This window comes from Pongo abelii, chromosome 17, assembly GCF_028885655.2.
Source record: "Pongo abelii isolate AG06213 chromosome 17, NHGRI_mPonAbe1-v2.0_pri, whole genome shotgun sequence".
Lineage (NCBI taxonomy): Eukaryota > Metazoa > Chordata > Mammalia > Primates > Hominidae > Pongo > Pongo abelii.
In genome coordinates this window covers 38,502,819-38,521,413 of record NC_072002.2, presented here as the reverse complement: position 1 = coordinate 38,521,413, position 18,595 = coordinate 38,502,819, and the positions used below count along the sequence as shown (strand labels likewise).

At 38.9% G+C, this 18,595-nt stretch overlaps 1 protein-coding gene across 1 annotated transcript in view; it reads left to right on the top strand.

Annotated features, from left to right (window-relative positions):
• Nucleotides 1-18,595, top strand: part of DKFZP469O0726 (protein) — a 224,864-nt gene that overhangs the window by 86,016 nt on the left and 120,253 nt on the right. Inside the window, 1 exon segment of the mRNA NM_001135369.1 lies at nt 4,799-4,880. The gene's annotated coding sequence lies outside the window, so the exon portion shown is untranslated.

Sequence of the window (18,595 nt, the reverse complement as noted above, 5' to 3'; positions counted from 1 at the left end):
CCTGTAATCCCAGTACTTTGGGAGGCTGAGGTAGGTAGATTGCTTGAGTCCAGGAGTTCGAGACTATCTGGGCAACATGGCGAATCCCCTCAAATTTTTTTTTTTTTTTTTAAATTTTGAGGCTGAAGTTGCAGCAAGCTGTGGTCACACCACTGCACTCCAGTCTGGGCAACATGGCAAAACCCTGTCTCTACTAAAAATACAAAAATTAGCTGGACATGGTGGCCCATATCTGTAGTCCCAGCTACTTAGGAGGCTGAGGTGTGAGGATCACCTGAGCCCAGGAGATGGAGGTTGCAGTGAGCCAAGATCACACCACTGCACTCCAGCCTGGGTGACAGAGTGAGACCCTGTCTCAAAAAAAAAAAAAAAAAAAAAAAAAGTAATGAGCAGATGATGCTCGAGTTTAATGGAATGAGAAAATAATATAAAGCTTTTCTGATTTAAGAATAAATGATTCCCGAGGCAGGCAGATCACATGAGGCCAGGAGTTCGAGACAAGCCTAGCCAACATGGTGAAATCCTGCCTCTAAAAATACAAAAATTAGCCAGCATGGTGGTGCACGTCTGTAATCCCAACTACACAGGAGCCTGAGGCACGAGAATCGCTTGAACCTGCGAGGGCGGAGGTTGCAGTGAGCTGAGATCGTACCACTGCACTCCAGCATGGGCAATAGGGTGATAGAGCCAGCCTCTCTCAAAAACAACAACAAAAAAAGAATAACTGATTCTCAACTAAAATAAACGTGCAGAAAGTTGCATGTACATCCACGTGGAGCTAATAAAGATTGGTACATCCATGCAAGAATGAGGCAGATGTATATATGCTGATATATTGAAGATATACAGTTAAGTGAAAAGGACAATGCATAAAATGATGTACCAAATATGATACTACTTGGGAGGAAAAAAAACAGGGATGTACATGTAAATATTTGTGTAGACTTAGATCATTCAGGAAAGATGAGAAATTAGCACTTGTTGCTCTGCAGCTGAGAAAGGTGCAAAATAATATTGCCAGGTGTGTGAAGGAAAATTACTTTTCTCTCTATATCCTTTTTTTTTTTGTTTTTTATTTTTACTTTATGTAAATACATATTGCAAAGTGAAACCATAAGAAAGTTACAAAGCAGGGGCCTAATCATTGCCAGATGTCAGAAAGAATAAATGTGGGGTTGACTTAGGAAAGATGGAGTATGGGTTATTATTTTTTTCTTTTTGAGACAGGATCTCACTTTGTCATCCAGGCTGGAGTACAGTGGTGTGATCACAGCTTACTGCAGCATTGACCACCTGGGGTCAAGTGATCCTCCTGCCTCAGCTTCTTAAGTAGCTGGGACTATAGGCATGTGCCACCAAGCCTGGGTAATTTTTTCGTTGTTGTTGTTGTTGTTGTTGTTTGTTTGTTTTTTTGTAGAGATTAGGTCTCGTTATGTTGCAAGGAAGGTCTCGAAATGCTGGGCTCAAGTGATTCTTTTGCCTCAGCCTCCCCAAGTGCTGGGATTACATGTGTGAGCCACCACGCCTGGCCAGAGTATGGGGCTATCTTTGAAGTGGATTTGGCTGGAGTTAGGAAGACTTAGAGATAAGTGCTATGGCACCACTACTTGTAATAGCGGCCATTTTCTGCAAAGAAGAAAGTGATCAGAGTTTGACAATCTATTATTTTTAAAGTTTGAATTAATATTGAAATATAATGTTTGCAGAAAAAAGGAATTAACTTTATGTCTTCAATTTGATGTATTCTGACAAATGTATATTGTCTGTGTAACCACCACTCCTATCAAGATAGAGAACATTTTTATTATGTCAAAATGTTGTTCCCTTGCTGCTCTTCCCAGATAATACCCTCCACTTCCATCTCTGACAACCACTGACCTAATGACACTGATATAATGACAATGTCATTATAAGCATGATCAGTTTTCCTGTTCTAGAATTTCATGTAAATGGAATCATACAGTATGTGCTCTTAGGTGTCTTTTTTCACTGTAATGTTGTGTGTATTAGTAGTTTATTCATTTTTATTGCTGAGTTGTGGCAATCTGCTTCTGTGCTTAATTAACCAAATGTGGATTTTCTGCAGCAAATAGCCTGGAATTAATTACTTCTCTACTAGCCTATGTATTCCTCTCTAGCTATTCACCCCCTTGATATGCATTTTCAAGCTTCCCTGTAGGTTAGGGATCATAAGGTAATTTAACATCAGCTTAACTCATGCGAAACCAACAGCTAAAATTTTGGTTTCTAAGCAGGAGACCTGTGTTGTAAATGTGGCTCAGCTGCTCACCTGGGGTAACTTCTGATCCTCTAGGCCCCTGTATCAATGGGTTTAATCCTTGTTCTTGTGTGCTTTGTCCAGATAACTTGGACAAAGTTAAAATACTGTTAAACTTTAGGTATTATAACATTGCTCATAGTGAGATTCCATTTATGTAGAATAAATAAATAGAAATTAAAACTTAAAAGGAGTCCCTGTGTTAGTTTGTTCTCATGCTGCTAATAAAGACATAACCCCCGACTGGGTAATTTATAAAGGAAAGAGGTTTAATTGATTCACAGTTCCACATGGCTGGAGAGGCCTCACAATCTTGGCGGAAGGTAAAGGAGGAGCAAAGGCATGTCTTACATGGCAGCAGGCAAGAGAGCTTTTGCAGGGGAACTCCCCTTTATAAAATCATCAGATCCTATGCGACTTGTTCACTATCATGAGAACAGCACAGGAAAAGCCCACCCCCATGATTCAATTACCTCCCACCGGGTTCCTCCCACAAAACATGGGGATTATTGGAGCTACAATTCAAGGTGAGATTTGGGTGGGGACACAGCCAAATCATATCAGTTCCTGACATAATGTCAATGGCATAGAAGTCAAAAATGAGAAACCATGTTGGACTCTGCAAAATATTAAGAAGAATTAACTTTCATAAATTGATTTTTAGTTTTTCAAAATATAACTAGTAGCAACTAAGCAAATGGGAGACCATATTATGTTTTATTATATTAATAACCTCTGTTCTTTTTAGTATCTTTTAGTATCGGTTAAAAAGCACTAAGTTGTTTAGAACAGAAGACATACTTTGTACCCAACTTAAAACAGTATGTGTAGATTGGATCTTCTCCAGCTGACCTGTTATGTACCCTTTAAAACAAGTAAATCATCGATCAAGGAAACTTTTTAGTAACTGTTAGATGGAAATATGATTCAAGGGAAGATAAATGTGATTCATGTATTTGAAGATGATGCTACAGAAGGTGTTTCCTGCCTTTAATTATAACTTCAGGAACACTATCCTGTTTATTACAGATACATAGTCTGCAATTGAAGCCATTGCTTACTTTTATGCCTCTAGCTTACTTTCATCATAGAAAGGAAAAGATAAGACAGTATCATTGACTTGCACATAAGCAGAGTATTAAATATGTATACAGCAAGAATGATGATTTTCTATTAATAAATCATGAGTGATGCATTTGGTTGCAGTGCATGTTTCGGTGCCTCTAGATAAACTTTTTCCCTGCCCCTCAACCTGTATTCACAGGCTGTGTCTGGAAAAATTATCAGGCATATATGGTGTTTTAAATTGCATGGTGTAGGTATTCTCCCCCTGCTCCCGACCAAGTGAGCAACATAGGTGTTGTTAGAGCCCTCAAAACAAAGGAGAGTAATAAAAATTTTGAAGAGAACATTGCCTGTCACTAATGTGATAACATGACTAATTGTACTGTGGTTGAGTTGAGCTCTGTAAGCACTAAAAAATTTATAAGGTCAAATAGGAGAAAAGAGTATTTACCTATGCCACCTTGACATACTGATCTATAGTAAGTTTGATTTTGGGGGTGCAAAATGTTTTGTGATGGGCTAGCTGAGATTAAGAGTACAAAGTAGGGAAGTTTCATAAGGCTAAATATATTACTCTACCTAAAAGAATGCGATTCTATTGTTTATAAGGTCAAGATTCTCAGAATAAATATTTTCTATTTTGATAACCAAGCAAATTTACAATGATAATTTTCTTGCTTATTCTTCCCACCTCTTTAAAGGGAAATGATATATAAAACTACCTTCAAAATGACATTTTTCATATGATAAATGGATTTGACTGATCTTTCATTTTAGATTTCTAAATCTGCACTAAGATGGGATGTAACTTTCATCAAGAAATTCTGTATTTATGTTTTTTTGCCTTTAGGGATCTAAAAATGTAGAACTTTCAAATTACAAGGAAGAATGCTTTCTATAATTGACTTTACCTTATTTTCAGAAGCTTTGACACACTAAGAAAATGTCCTTTTTGGTTTGATGATGTGGGGGCTGTATGCACTTAGATTGCTGAACGAGAATCAGCTTGTGGTTTCCAAATGTTAGGACCATCTGGATTTTTTTTTTTGAACAAAACAGTTTTTAAAATATATTTTTAAGGAATGCATTTTATAATTTCTTGATGAATTTCATCAGGCCTACTAAAAGTGCTAATAAATCAGAGAATTATAATTCCTCAGATACACATGGCATAATGAGATAGTAATAGTAATGGATGCAATTGTATGGTATCTACACAACAGATGTTGAATGTATTTAAAACTTAAAATTATTTATTTTTACTTTATACTTGATTAAATGTTATATTCAGTTTACAAGGAAATTTTCTCTCACCTTTTTTTTCTCTGTAAGGCATATGTCTCTATTATGGTATATCAATCTGTGTACTGAAAGTTTTGATAGAAACATTAAAGCATAAGTAATGTAAAACTCTTTTATTAGTTTGTTTTAATTTTGTCTTTTCTTTTTTTGCAGAAAGCACAGTCATGCCAACAGCGACTAGATAGGGAAATTTCCAACTTTCTCAAAATGATTAAGGAGTGTGACATGGCTAAAGGTAAAAAGACAAGCACTGTCCCTACAATCACTCTTTAACACATAGGTATTGACCTGTTGTAGTTTTGTTTGACTTCAATTTTAAACAGTTTTTGGTTTTGAATTAAGAGTTACATTTGATAAAACTATTTTGAAACTTTAAAAGGGCAATTTAAAGTTTCTACTCACAGAGGATGCTTGCTTTAGAGATTAATAATGTTTTTATCCTCTTAAAAAAAGAAAGATAAATTTAAAGTTAATGTTTTTGGCCGGTAAATTAATTTTGGCTGCAGAATGAGAATTCTGCTTATGAATCCCAGAAGACTTGGGTTTTAGAGTCAGAATGTCTAAAGCTTGAGGCCGGGCGCAGTGGCTCATGCCTGTAATCCCAGTACTTTGTGAGGCCAAGGCATGTGTATCACTTGAGGTCAGGAGTTCGAGACTGGCCTCGCCAACATGGTGAAACCCTGTCTCTACTAAAAGTACAAAAATTAGCCGGGTGTGGTGGCATGCGCTTGTAATCCCAGCTACTCAGGAGGCTGAGGCAGGAGAATCGTTTGAGCCTAGGAGACAGAGGTTGCAGTGAGCCGAGAATGTGCCGGTGCACCCTAGCCTGGGCGACAGAGCAAGACTCTGTCTCTCTCTCACTCAAACACACACACATACACACACACACACACACACACACACACACACACACACACAGAGAATGTCTTAGGCTTGAATCCTTACTCTTCCACTTACTGGCTGTTACTTCGAAAAACACTTTTAACTCTTGCGAGCTTCAGTGCCCTCATCCATAAAATAAAGAAGTTGGTTGTTTCAGGCCTTGGCCTTTTATGCTTCTATAAATGTATATATGATCTTGTGTAGCTAATTATTAATCTTCCTTTCAGTAATAACTTTTTATGTTTTCATTCTCTATTATGAGTTATCAAGAGTTGACTATACATAGCCTACAAGGCTGGGCACTGTGGCTCACACTTGTAATCCTAGCACTTTGGGAGGCTGAAGCGGTGGATCACCTGAGGTCAGGAGTTCAAGACCAGCATGGTCAAATGGTGAAACTCCGTTTCTACTAAAGATACAAAAATTAGCTGGGCATGGTGGCACGTGCCTGTAACCATCTACTCAAGAGGCTGAGGCAGAATTGCTTGAACCCAAAAGGCGGATATTGCAGTGACCCGAGATCGTGCCACTGCACTCCAGCCTGGGCAACAGAGGGACTTTGTCTCAAAAAAAAAGAAAAATAAATAGCCTACAAATCAAACTTAAGTATTGAGAAAAAGGTGCCTATTCCTGTGTAAATTAAAAAATTATGGTTCTTAAACTCTTAACAGATGCTTAGACTTTAGCCATGATGCATATATAAATGACTTCACTAAAGTATAAATGATGTAGTTATTTGTGAGTTTATATAAACTTTTTTTTTTTTTTTTTTTTTTTTTTCGAGATGGAGTTTTGTTCTGCCTCCCAGGCTGGAGTGCAGTGGTGCGATCTCGGCTCACTGCAAGCTCCGCCTCCCGTGTTCATGCCATTCTCCTGCCTCAGCCTCCCGAGTAGCTGGGACTACAAGTGCCCGCCACCATGCCCGGCTAATTTTTTTTTTTTTTTGTATTTTTAGTAGAGACAGGGTTTCACTGTGTTAGCCAGGATGGTCTCGATCTCCTGACCTCGTGATCTGCCTGCCTTGGCCTCTCAAAGTGCTGGGATTACAGGCGTGAGCCACCACGCCCGGCCATGATTAACTATTTTAATCATGTGTTAGTTTCCTTTAGTCGACTCCAAGATTCAGTTTCTATATTTCCAGGGAATGTGAGGAAATGTTAATATTAGAGTAAATGGACCGTAAGTATTCTGTATCTGTCCAAGTGTACCTATGGCATCTCTTTACTTCAGTTGAACAAACATATATTTTTATCAGCAGTTATAGCCTTGGGAAGGGCAGTGGTTAGGTTATTTTGATTATTAGTTGCAGGCTGGAATATTATATTACTTAGCACTGTTTATTCTCAATGGACTTTAAGATAATAACGGTGTCATATTAGGTACAATTCACAAAACAAAATTCACACATGTGAAGTGTACAATTCAGTAGTTTTACTCTATTCACAGAGTTATGCAACTATGACTGTCAATGAGCTTTTAAAACACATCAAGAACTACCAAAAAGTAGGGAGATTTAAAAGATGTAGAAACATTTTAAAGATGTAGAAAAGCACAACCATTCAAAGATGTACAAAAAGTCCAGTGATATGAAATATGAAGATTAATTCATTTAACCTGGACCACATCAATAAATTATATCAGAATTAGAATTACAACCAAATTAAGTTTTAAAAAGAATCTTGAGTCAAATCTCTTGTTTCAGATTGCCTGTATGACATGCCATTCGTAATGATGGTATGCATATCTGTATTAGCAATGATTGAGCAGATAATTAATCCAACTTGGAGAAACTGAGAAGAAATCAACATTGTTTAGAGATATGCATAATATTGATACTACAAAAGAGATAATTATGAACATTTTCTGAAAAATCAGTACAGATAAACTGCATTTTACATAAATAATAAGTAAATAGGGTTAAGATGATTTGATGAATGGAATTGGAGAGTTGAATGTAATTGAGCCTGCCCTTACTGTCAAGGGTTTGTACAGGATAGTCTTTTACCTGCCATGTGTTTTATTAAAGAAAACTGATATTAGCCAGGCATGGTGGTGCACACCTATAGTCCCAGGAGGGTGAGGCTGAGGTGAGAGGCTGACGTGGTAGGATGGCTTGAGCCCATGAGGCAGAGGTTGCAGTGAGTCAAGGTCATGTGATTGCACTCCAGCCTGGGTGGCAGAGCCAGATCCTGTATCGAGAGAGAGAGAGAGAGAGAGAGAGAGAGAAACTGACTGATAGATAGGTATTCTGCTCCAAACTTCTTACATAGTCTGCCAGTGACTTCTCAAGATAAAAAACAAAAATGTTTGTGGACAGAATCCGGAGCTTACAGTTGTAATTGTTAGTTGACTTACATTTTAGTACAAAATTGCATTAACTTTAAGACCCAGATCCCTTCCTTCTTACTTCAATTTCTGCCATACTTGTTGAGCTCTATATCCCCTCAAATCCAGATTGCTGCAGTAGCCTGCCCTTTAGTCCCTGCATTCCATCCTTGAGGGTAGTTGAATCAGAAGCCTTTAAGGAACCTTCTAACTCAGATTCTGTAAAGTACTGCATTATTGCTGCCAGATTAATTTTTTGTAAAGGTACTTTTTGGATCATAATTTTCTACGTTGAGAATCTTTTATAAATCCTTGCAACTAGAGAATAGAATGCAGACTTATCTGGGCATTTAAAGATTTTCATAGTCTGGCCACAGCCTAATTTTCCAGCGTTATTTTCAGTTATTCTCTCCCATGAGTCCTAGAAGCACCCTTGACCAAACGTTGTGTCTTTGATCGGAAATGCTCTCCATTGAAATATACCTTTTATTTTCTTGAGTGGACCTTAAACCTAATTTTTGTCTGAATGAATATCAGAGTTTCTGTATATAGTGTTGAGAACACATAATTCAATGTTCAAGAATGTAGTATTGAAATTTTTACTATTTTATCTTTATGAAAAGCCTGGTTGCAAAAACAAAATCACCTAAAGTAATGAAATTTTGGAAGACTTCCTGAAGGCCATGTTATCAATCCATTCTTCCATACATCCTTAAATGTACCATTGTGTATCCAGTTTTTGTCTAGTATAAATAATAGTTTTGTGCATTTATATTTGATCACAGTAACTTAGGATTCTTAGGATGGGATTAGTGGGTGAAAATGTATGAATATTTTTGAGACTGTTGATACATATAGTTAAATTGCCAAAAAAGATATGTTACTTTACATGCCAACTTTTAATACATATACTATATTGCATCTTACTAAATGTGTATAGTGAATACTTGGTTAAATAAATTAGAAGGACTTCACTTATCTAAAATAAAAAATCCTTTATAAGTTACCTGATGCTCTTGTCTCACAGCTCTTAGAATTCTTTCCTTCATGTTGACTTTAGATAGCCTGATGATTAATGGTAGACTTCTTAGCAGAAACCTTATAAGCTGGAAGGGATTGGGGTCCTGTCTTTAACCTCCTTAGACAGAATAACTGTCAGTCAAACTTTTTTTTGTATCCAGAAAACTTTTTATTTTTGTATCCAGAAAAACTAAGTTTTATAAATGAAGGAGAAATGAAGTCATTTTCAGACAAATAAACGCTATGTGAATTTGCTACTACCAAACCAGCACTGCAAGAAATGCCAAAAGGAGTTCTAAATTGTGAAACAAAAGCTCAATATGTACCAAAATAGAACTGGTTGGAAGCATAAAACTCACAGAGCCTATAAAACAATAACACAATGAAAAAAAACAAAGTATCTAGGTATTGACTAACAGGATGAATAGAACAGTACCTCACATCTCAATATTAACATTGAACATAAATGTCCTAAATGCTCTACTTAAAAGATACAAAATGGCAGAACAGATAAAAAAAATCACAAACCAAATATCTTCTGTCTTCAGGAGACTTGCCTAACACATAAGGATTCATATAAACTCAAGGTAAAGGGGTGGAAAAAGATATTCCACGCAAATGAAAGCCAAAAGCAGGCAGGAGTAGCTATTTTTACATCAGACAAACAGACTTTAAAGCAATAACAGTTAAAAAAAGGCAAAGAAGGTCATTACATAATGATAAAAGGATCAATCCAAGAAGAAGATATTACAGTCCTAAACTTTACATCCACATAACACTGGAGCTCCCAGATTTATAAAACAATTACTACTAGACCTAAGAAATGAGATAGACAGCAACATGGTAATAGTGGGAACTTCAGTATTCCTCCACTGACAGCACTAGGCAGATCGAGACAGAAAGTCAACAAAGAAACAATGGCCTTAAACTACACTGTGGAACAATGGACTGAACAGATATTTAAAGAACATTCTGTTACAGGAAAGGGGTCCCAATCCAGACCCTAAGAGAGAGTTCTTGGATCTCATGCAAGAAAGATTTCAGGGCGGCCAGGCACGGTGGCTCATGCCTGTAATCCCAGCACTTTGGGAGGCCGAGGTGGCTGGAACACGAGGTCCAGAGATCGAGACCATCCTGGCTAACACAGTGAAACCCTGTCTCTACTAAAAATACGAAAAATTAGCCGGGCGCGGTGGCACGCGCCTATAGTCCCAGCTACTGGAGGGCTGAGGAAGGAGAATCGCTTGAACCCGGGGGGCGGAGGTTGCAGTGAGCCAAGATCGCACCACTGCACTCCATCCTGGGCGACAGAGCAAGAAAGAATTCAGGGCAAGTCCACAGTGCAAAATGAAAACAAGTTTATTAAGAAAGTAAAGGAATAAAAGAATGTCTACTCCATAGACAGAGCAGCCCTGAGGGCTGCTGATTGCCCATTTTTATGGTTATTTCTTGATGATATGCTAAACAAGGGATGGATTATTCATGCCTCCCCTTTTTAGACCATATAGGGTAACTTCCTGATGTTGCCATGGTATGTGTAAACTGTCATGGCACTGTTGGGAGTGCAGCAGTGAGGACGACCAGAGGTCACTCTGGTCGCCAGTTTGGTTTTGGTGGGTTTTGGCCGGCTCCTTTACTGCAACCTGTTTTATCAGCAAGGTCTTTATGACCTGTATTTTGTGCTGACCTCCTATTTCATCCAGTGAGTTAGAATGCCTTATCCATCTGGGAATGCAGCCCAGTAGGTTTCAGCCTCATTTTACCCAGCTCCTGTTTAAGATGGAGTTGTTCTGGTTCACACGTCTCTGACAATTCTACCTAGCAACTGCAGAGTATACATTCTTCTCATTAGCACGTGGAACATTCTCCAAGATAGAACACATGATAGGCTGTAAAACAAGTCTCAATAAATTTAAGAAAATTGAAGTAATATCAAATATCTTCTCAGACCACAGGGGAATAAAACTAGAAATCAACTCTAAAAGGAATGCTCAGAACTATACAATTACATGGAAATTAAATAATATGTTTCTGAATGATTTTTGAGTTAACAAATCAAGATGGAAATTAAAAAATTCTTTGAAATGAGTGATAATACTGACACAAGTTATCAAAACCTCTGGGATAGAGCAAAAGCAGTGCTAAGAGGAAAGTACATAGTGTTTAATGCCTGCATTAAAAAGTCGGAAAGAGCACAAATTGACAAGCTAGTGTCACAAAAAATACAAAAGATAAATGAAACAAAAAACTGGTTCTTTGAAAAGATAAACAAAATTGATAGACCATTAGTGAGATTACCGAAGAAAAGATGAGAGAAGATCCAAATAAGCTTAATTAGAAATGAAACAGGAGACATTACAACCAAAACCACAGAAATACAAAAGATCATTTGAAACTATTATGAAAACCTTTACATGCACAAACTAAAAAATTTAGAGGAAATAGATAAATTCCTGGAAACACAACCCTCCCAGATTAAGCCAGGAAAAAACAAACCCTGAGCAGACCAATAATAAGCAGTTAGATTGAATCAGTAATTTAAAAATTGCCAACAAAAAAAGCCCATGACCAGATGGATTCACAGCTGAATTCTACTGGAATTCAAAGAATTGGTAACAATCCTACTGAAACCATTCCAAAAGAAAGAGAAAGAAGGAATCCTCCCTAAATCATTTTATGAAGCCAGTATCACCCTAATACCAAAACCAGAGAAGGACACAACAAACAAGGAAAACTACAGACCAATATCCCTGATGAACATGGGTGCAAAAATCCTCAAAAAAATACTAGCTAATTGAATCCAAGAGCATATCAGAAAGATAATACACCATAATCAGGTGGGTTTTGTTCCAGGGATGCAGGGATGCTTTAATATATGCAAGTCAATAAATGTGATATATCACAAACAAAAGTAAAAACCATGTGATCATCTCAGTAGATGCAGAAAAAGCATTTGATAAAATCCAGCATCCCTTTATGTTAAAAACTCTTAATAAACTAGGCATAGAAGGGACTTACCTCAAAATAATAAAAGCCATATATGACAAACCCATAGCCAACATCATACTGAACAGGGAAAAATTGAAAGCATTCCCTCTAAGAACTGAAATAAGAAAAGGATGCCCACTTTTACCACTTCCTATTCAACGTAGTACTGGAAGTCCTAGCCAGAGCAGTCAGTTAAGAGAAAGAAATAAAGGGCATCTATGTGGAAAAGAGGAGGTCAAACTAGTGTTGTTTGCCAATGATATGATCACGCACCTAGAAAACCCTAAAGACTCATCCAAAAGACTCCTAGATCTCATAAACAAATTCAATAAAGTCTCAGGTTATGAAATCATTGTATACAAATCAGTAGCACAGCTGTACAGCAACAGCGACCAAGCTGAGAATCAAATCAAGAAGTCAATCCCTTTTACAACTGTTGCAAAAAAATAAAATACATAGGAATGTGCTTAGCCAAGGAGGTGAAAGCTCTCTACAAGGAAAACTACAAAACACTGCTGAAAGAAATCATAGATGACACAAATAAATGGAAACATATCTCATGCTCATGGATGGGAAGAATCAATATTGTGAAAATGACCGTACTGCCCAAAGCAATTTACAGATGCAATGCAATTCCCATCAAAATACCATCACGATTTTTCACAGAACTAGAAAAAAAATCTTAAAATTCATATGGAACCCCAAAAGAACCTGAATAGCCAAAGTAATACTAAGAAAAAAGAACAAATCTGGAGGTATCACATTATTGGACTTTAAATTATATTGCAGGGCTCTAGGTACCAAAAACATCACGGTTACTGTTATGGAAAAAAAAAAAAAAAGGCTCTTAGACCAGTGAAACAGAATAGAGAACCCAGAAATAAAACCAAATATTATATAGCCAACTGATCTTTGACAAAGCATACAAAAACATAAATTGGGGAAAGGACGGCCTATTCAATTTATATATTTGAAAAAACATAAATTGGGGAAAGGACAGCCTATTCAATTTATATTTCCCCAAAATAGGCTATCTTTTCCCCAGTTTATGTGCTGGGATAATTGGCAAGCCACATGTAGAAGAATGAAACTGGATCCCCATCTCTACCTTATATAAAAATCAACTCAAGATGGATCAAAGACTTAATTCTAAGACCCGAAAGCATAATAATTCTAGAAGATAATATTGGGAAAACTCTTCTGGACATTGGCCTAGGCAAAAAATTCATGACTAAGATCGCAAAAGCAAGTACAACAAAAATAAATAAATGGAACCTAATTAAACTAAAAAGCCTCTGCACAGAAAAAGAAATAATCAGCAGAATAAATAGACAACCAGAGAATGAGAGAAAATATTTGCAAACTATGCATCCAACAAAGGACTAATATCCGAAATCTGCAAGGAACTCAAACAAATCAGCAAGAAAAATACAAATAATCCCATCAAAAAGTGGGCAAAAGACATGAATAGATGTTTCTCAAAAGAAGATATACAATTGACCAACAAACATGAAAAAATGCTCAACAGCACTAATCATCATGGAAATGGAAATTCAAACCACAAAGAGATACCATCTTACTCCTACAGGAATGGCCATAATGAAAAAGTCAGAAAACAATAGATGTTGGTGTGGATGTGGTGAAAAGGGAACACTTTTACACTGCTGGTGGGAATGTAAATTAGTACAACCTCTGTGGAGAACAGTATGGAGATTCCTTAAAGAACTAAAAGTAGATCTACTATTTGATCCAACAGTCCCACTGCTGGTATCTACCCAAAGGAAAAGAAGTCATTATATGAAAAAGACACATGCACATCCATGTTCACAGCAGCACAATTCACAATTGCAAAAGATGTGGGACCAACCTAAGTGCCTATCAACCAATGAATGGATAAAGAAAATGTGGTATTTATACAACGTGGATACTACTCAGCCACAAAAAGGAATGAAATAATGTCTTCTGCAGCAACTTGGATGGAGCTGGAGGCCATTATTCTAAGTGAAATAACTCAGGAATGGAAAAACCAAAAACCATTTGTTCTCATTTATAAGTGGGAGCTAAGCTTTGAGGATGCAGAGACTTACAGAGTGATATGGTCTTTAGGGACTGGGAAGGAAAGAGTCTGGAGGAGAAATTAAAATCTACATATTGGACCCGGCACAGTGGCTCACACCTGTAATCCCAGCACTTTGGGAGGCCGAGTCGGGCGGATCACCTGAGGTCAGGAGTTCGAGACCAGTCTAGCCAACATGAAACCACATCTCTACTAAAAAAATACAAAAATTAGCCGGGCCTGGTGGCAGGTACCTGTAATCCCCGCTACTCAGGAGGCTGAGACAGGAGAATCGCTTGAATCCAGAAGGAGGAGGTTGCAGTGAGCCGAGATCGCGCCACTGCACTCCAGCCTGGGCAACAGAGCAAGACTCCATCTCAACAACAACAAAAACAATCACATATTGGATGCAGTGTACACTGCTCAGGTGATGGGTGCACTAAAATCTTAGACTTCTCCACTAAAGAACTTATGCATGTAACCAAACACCACCTGTTCCCCCAAAACTATTGAAATATAAAAACAAAATAGTCGAACTCAAGAAAATAAAACTGAAAAAAAAAATCTGAAAGGAAAAGCACTTCTATTTAGCCTACTTAAAACTGTTTCCTCAAAATCTGGGCTTTGAGTAAACAAACTTACCACTTTCTCTGTTGCCATCTGGTCCAAGCCACCATTGCTTCTCACGTGGACATTTGAAAACCTCCCTGCTGTCCCCAGATTTCACCCTTCCCCCTACAGCTTCTGCCCCAAATCCTCCCAAAATGTCAGTGGATTGACGTCCTTTGCCGGAAACATCCAGTGGCTTCCAGATCTTCTCACTTGGAGTGAGAGACAGAGTCCTTCCAATGACCTGCAGAGCCTTCCACCTTCTGTCTCTCAGCCCGTCACCTCCCAGTTCCCTTTCTGGCTCCTCTCCAGCCTCATTGGCCGGGCCTACGCCTGCCAGGGGCCTTTCGTGTGCTGCTCCCTCTTCTGGAAGGCTTTTCTCCTGAGTGACGTAGTCAGTCTCTTCCTTCCTTCCCTAGGCCTTTCTTCAACAGATGTCTGCACACAGAGGCTTTTCCTGGCCTCCTGCGCTGGTTTGCTCCTCCTCGTCTGCTCTGTCCTGCTTTGTGTACTGCAGCCTCATCCCTGGGGCTTCTTGGCCCTCCGACTTGTGACTGGATTTAGCAAATGGGAGGCTCTGTCCGGAGACCCGCTGAGGGACGCGAGGGGAAGTCGTTTCAGGGCTTTAACTCCATTCCCTCCAGCCGGACTGTGGTTCCGCAGTGCTGCCGGGTTCCTCTACCTGGCCACTGGCCTGATCTAGACTCCAGCTCTTGCTGGGCTTAGCAATACTGTCCTCTCCCCTTTCCCGTCTCCGGGCCAGGATGGTAACTGTGCCCTGCACGCCAGTCTCTGTTACTTCAACCCTCCTCACCTTTGTGAGCAATCTCTTTTTCAAATTCTTCTCAGTTAACATTTTTCTTTTCTTTTCTTTTTTTGAGGCGGGAGTCCCTCTCTGTCGCCTAGGCTGGAGGCAGTGGTGCGATCTTGGCTCACTGCAACCTCCGCCCCCAGGTTCAAGCGATTCTCCTGCCTCAGCCTCCTGAGTAGCTGGGACCACAGGCGTGAGCCACCACGCCCGGCTAATTTTTATATTTTTAGTAGAGACGGAGTTTCACCCTCTTGGGCAGGCTGGCCTTGAACTCCTGACCTCAAGTGATCCACCAGCTTCAGCCTCCCAAAGTGCTGGGATTACAGGCGTGAGCCACTATGCCCGGACCTCAGTTACCTTTGAGCAGGCCAGCTCTTCCCTGGTGAGACCCTTAGCTGATAACTCATCCTCTGTGAAGTTCACCTCCCCTCAGCACTTGTTAACCCCCCTCTACCTTGCTGTAGTTTCTCTTTTTTACTTATCAGACTTCCTATGAGTGTGTGTAGATTGTCTGCCTTTCCCACCAGGGTATAAACTTTAGGGCAGGGATTTTTACCTGTTTGCTGATTATCTTTGGTACCTCAACAAAACTTGGCATGTAATGGGGGTCTCTCTCTCCTCTCTCTCTCTCTCGCCATCTCTCTTTCTCTCTCTCTCTCTCTCTGTGTGATGAATGAGTGAGTGAAATGAATGACCTACTTATCTAACTTAAATTTATACCTTATATCTCTCAAACTCAGGGAGAAACAATAAATTTCTGTCAAGTTAGTAAATTTAAAGATTGTACAAGTCAAAGAGACCTTTTAGAGACATGAAACCATTAGAACTGTGGCATATTTTGCATTCTTTTGCCAAGAGGGGTTCCACAGTTAATGCCACTGATTTTTATATCCTACTCCTCTCCCCTGAATTCTGTTTTTTTCCTGAGGCAAATCTTTGAGTAATTCTTTCATTAGGGGTCTGTGAATAGAAGAATTTCTACCTTATCCAAATCTTTATTTCATCCTCACTGGGTTATATTTATCTTCCACTAGCATTTTGAAGACGCAATTGCAACTTCTTCTGACTTCTGATATTTTCTTTTTTCTTTTTGAGACAGAGTTTTGCTGTTGCCCAGGCTGGAGTACAGTGGCGCGATACTGGCTCACTGCAATCTCTGCCTCCCGAGTTCAAGCGATTCTCCTGCTTCAGCCTCCTGAGTAGCTGGGATTACAGATGCACCCACCACTACACCTGGCTAATTTTTTAAAATGTATTTTAATTTATTTTAATTTTTTATTTTTTAGTAGAGACAGGGTTTCACCATGTTGGCCAGGCTGGTCTCGAACTCCTGACCTCAGGTGATCCACCTGTCTCAGTTTCCCAAAGAGCTGGAATTACAGGCAATCTCTTTTTTTTCCTCTCCCCCCCCCACCCCCCTCTTGTTACTGCAAAGATTTTCACTTTGTTTTTGGTATTCGGCAGTTTTATTCTGTCTCTGGGTTTGGATTTTGTTGTTCTATAGCTTGCTTGAAACTCTGTTCTTTAATTCAAGGACTCATTTGTTATCTTTCTTTAAGTTAGAAAAGTTCTTAGCTATTATCTCTTCCAATTTTACTTCATCATTCTTTATATTCCCTCCTGCCAGAACTCTTAATAGACATATGTTGAGCCTTCTCGTTCTATCCTCCTACCTCATTTCTTATTCCATTTCTTTCTGTTGCATTCTGAGTACTTTTCTTAGATCTATTTTCTAGCTTTAGTTTCTTTCTCAATTTAGTCAGTTTTTCTGCTTAATCTTTTGACTTTCTACTTTCTAATCTTAGTGGCTGTATTTTATAATTCTAGAAATTTTAGTTGGTGGTTTTAAAAATTTGTTATTTTTCCCCATAGTGACATGTTCTTTTATATTACATGCATTTCTAATTTTATCTCTAATAACTTCAGACATATGAATTTAAAGCATTTTTTTCAGAATGTTTTTATACCTCAAGTTGTTGCACAGCTAAGTCTTTTGTTTCTTCTGCTGAATGTCCATCACAATGGATTGTAACTTTATGGAAAGCTCATCTTCAGTGGAGCTTGTGGTTTTTTGTTTTGTTTTATTTTGTTCTTGTTTTTCCTGCTTCTTGGGTTTGGAGGTGTCCATGTAGAGTAGTTTTGTGTGTGTTGCTGTTGAGACTGTAAAGATTTCTCTGCTTCTGGGCTACTAGTTTTAAATTTGGATTTCATATCTAGGCGTGCTACAAGCTAGGGGCTTCAGTTTCTCAAGTTTCCCACCCAGAGCTTAGGCAAGAAAGTGTCCTCCTTCCCTGAGCACAAGGGCAGTTTTCTACTCCCACTGTCACTAGGGGTCTGCCCCTTTACCAGGCCTTACCCGCTTGATTTGGGAGGCCAAAGCCCCATACTTTCCATTCATGTAGCTGTAATGTCTCATCTATTTTGTTGTTGTTGTTGTTTGTTTTGTTTTATTTATTTTTTGGAGATGGAGTCTCGCTCTGTCGCCCAGGCTGGAGTGCAGTGGAGCGATCTTGGCTCACTGCAACCTCCGCCTCCCGAGTTCAAGCAATCCTCCTGTCTCAGCCTCCCAAGTAGCTGGGACTACAAGCACACACCGCCACGTCCGGGTAATACTTTTGTATTTTTAGTAAAGATGGGATTTTACCGTGTCACCCAGGCTGGTTTTCAAACTCCTGAGCTCAGGCAATCCACCTGCCTCGGCCTCCCAAAGTGCTGGGATTGCAGGCATGAGCCACTGTGCCCAGCCAGGCTCATCTGTTAATCCTCTGGGTGTATGTTCTGTCTGACACCCACCTCTATCCTTGACCTTCCTACCAGGCATCACTGGTTGGGCCTGTTGCATCAGCCTTGCCTTTTGTTTGTTTCTTTCTTTCTAGCATATGTGGGGATTTTATTCTTTCAAACTTTGCACTATGTTATTTTACTGTTTTATTCGGTGTCTTTATGGATTGTGATTGGAGAGATGGTCCCATCAGCCTAGTCTGCCAGGTACCACCAGTGTCCCATGCTCTTTCTAATATAAAACATGTCAATACTCTACAATTTATATTATCTAGTATAAAGCAAACACATATAGCCTTTTTTTGTACATTGTCCTGTGTATTTGATGTATAGACAGTCCCTAACTTACAATGGTTCAACTTACAATTTTTCAACTTTACAATAGTGTGAAAGTGACATTTTCAGTTTATGATGGGTTTATTGGGATATAACCATATTGTAAGTTGGGGAGCATCTGTATTAACTTATTTGTGCCTGG